The sequence below is a fragment of the Egretta garzetta genome, unplaced genomic scaffold (genome assembly GCF_000687185.1).
Source record: "Egretta garzetta isolate BGI_Z169 unplaced genomic scaffold, ASM68718v1 scaffold7, whole genome shotgun sequence".
NCBI classification, from domain to species: domain Eukaryota; kingdom Metazoa; phylum Chordata; class Aves; order Pelecaniformes; family Ardeidae; genus Egretta; species Egretta garzetta.
The window spans coordinates 297562-300001 of NW_009260350.1; the positions used below are offsets into that span (position 1 = coordinate 297562).

At 41.4% G+C, this 2440-nt stretch overlaps 1 protein-coding gene across 1 annotated transcript in view; it reads right to left on the reverse strand.

Moving 5' to 3' along the window:
- Window positions 1-2023, reverse strand: part of HNF1A (HNF1 homeobox A) — a 23535-nt gene extending 21512 nt beyond the window's left edge. Inside the window, exons 1-2 of the mRNA XM_035898279.1 lie at window positions 1316-2023; window positions 26-122 (exon numbers count right to left, since the gene is read on the reverse strand). The gene's annotated coding sequence lies outside the window, so the exon portion shown is untranslated. The remainder of the gene's footprint in view (window positions 1-25; window positions 123-1315) is intronic.
- Between the last annotated feature and the right edge of the window lie 417 nt (window positions 2024-2440).

A 2440-nucleotide genomic window follows, 5' to 3' on the forward strand; every position in this document is an offset into this window, starting at 1 on the left:
ACAAAAGATATGCTGAGAAAATTACTTGGGGAATGCAAGCAGTGCTCCAATTTGCAGCAAGAGCAGATGCTGGGTCTGCAAAGAGGAATAAATTTCTCCTGTGAATTCATCCCACCGCTATCCTGTAATGATAGAGCAAGCCTGTGAAATGATTTAGTAGTCTAGTCACAAAGCCTGAGATGCTGAAAAAAAATTATACTTTAATTGCTCATCAACTATAAATCATTTGTGCCAAATTAATGTGCTGGAAATTTCATAAGACTGAGGAATTAGAAGCTATTTCAATAACGACACAAAGCAGGGATATTGTTTCACAGATACCGGTATCACTTTTACATACTATTCTCAGGGAAAAAAAAATTAAGAAAGGCTCTTCAGTACCAAGACGAGGTTGAAGCATGGATTTATCTTTCCCTGCACTGATTTAAAAGGATGGAGAGGGTTTTTTTTTCTTCTTGCATTACTCTCTCATAATCAGTGAAAAGGGTAACATAAACAGGCATCCCAAAGACACTGGGGTTGCACCACAGTGGCATGAGGATTCCAAATTATTTGTCCATTTTCTAATTGTTTCTGTAGATTTTTCTGCCATGCTGAAGCATAAAGGCAGGGAACTTCTCCATTGTGCAAGTCCTATCCAGAGCCTGAGCATTTTTTTAACAGGGGATGTGTGTGGGGGGGGACACTAGAATTTCCACCAAAACTGATTGACTAGGCTGTGTACCACACAGCTCAAGATTTTGAGCGTGACTTGCTCTTCTCTCCTTGCATCATATCCACCAAAGCTTTCTACACCTACCGAGGTAGACACAAGTACTGTGGATGGGGTGTAAGTTGGAGGGCAAAGAGCTATATGGTCAAATAGGGAAGAAAGTTTTTCAAGGTAGCCCAGCCTGCGCTGGATGAGAGGAAATGTGTTACTCACCATCTAAATCCTTCCAGGACACCTAGCTGCCACGACTGACCCTAGGAGGGATCCCAGTAAGCTAGTCAGTCACTTAACTTTGAGTGTTTCCACCTCATAGGTGATAAATCCGCTTCTCAAGCAGATTTTAGTAAGTGGGTAGAGTGCTGATTATGTCAGAAGCTCTAAGGTCATTCCTGTCCACAAAGCCAAAGGGCTGTGAAAGGCACAGAAGATTTGGATGCCAAGGTGTGACAACAGGCCAGATCACTCGTTTTCAATGCATAAAGATGCATAAAAGGGGGGAGGGGGAGGGAGAAGCCTTCAAAGCCCAGCACCATCTTACTAAAAGCAGTTTAACCGAAGCACAAAATCCCAGGCATTCCTACCACCGAGACCAAGTCAGTCTACCTTGCATATGCAGCATCCTCCTCCTGCAGCGCCCCAAAACTTCAGGTGGCCGGAACATGTTGCATTTTTCTCTTTATTGATGAAGGAACCGAGCTAGCAGAGATGAAGTGAGCCACCCAAGATTACACAGACAACAGAACTGAGAAGAAATGAGCTGTTCCTTACTTTTAACCCTGTGTCATGACTACACACCAGCCTAAGTTTCTTTCAAGTGAAGAGAATAAATGAAATGGACAAAATGGAAATAATTTATTCAATCCAATAGAATAATAAAATAAAATAAACTACACTGGGCTCCAAATGCCATTTTAACAGCATCTGGCATCTCTGTAGATGCAATGAGAACGTCGCGTTGTCCCATTAATTTTTTTGAAGATATTAGCAAAATTATATTAAGGCATAGAATTTCACCATATTTTTTTTTTGAACAAATACCTATTTTTACCAGACCCAGGCATTGTTCTTCTATTTATATTTAATGCAGTTACATCACCTCCAACTGGATGCTAAACTGGCTCTTCTCCCTCCCACACCAAAAGGAACAATGAACGAGACTGCACAGAGGGACTGGAGCAATTGCTCTATACTCTGCAAAGCCCCACTCGCCCAAGTTGCTACGAGTGAAGTAACAGGAGGTGAGGATTGCTCAAGTGAGCAAATCTAAGATAAGACACAAGTTCTGCATTTGGTGGAAACATAATCGAGGGCTGAAAATTTGGCAGCAGCACCAAAGAAACCAACGAGAGACAAGACCAGTATCGACAGCTGCCAGTTCCTCTGCCTGGGACCTGCAGAGTTTTAATACAGGGCTGGTGATAACGTGAAGCATATGATTTTTATTCAAAGTATCTTGAATGTTATTTTCCTTCCTTAAAAAAAAAAAAAAGTATGTTGAGAATTTGATCCTATTTATTCTACTTGCTTTGTTTAGAAGGTAACAAATTCAAAGAGACGTCGATCTCCAGAAGCACAGTGAATTTAAACGCTTGAATTTATTAATTATCTTACCTGCACTTTGCATTTACCACCTAAAATCACGGAATCGTTCAGGTTGGAAAAGACCTTTAAGATCATCAAGTCCAACCTGACGCTGCCATCCCACCACTAACCCCTGTCCCTAAGCAC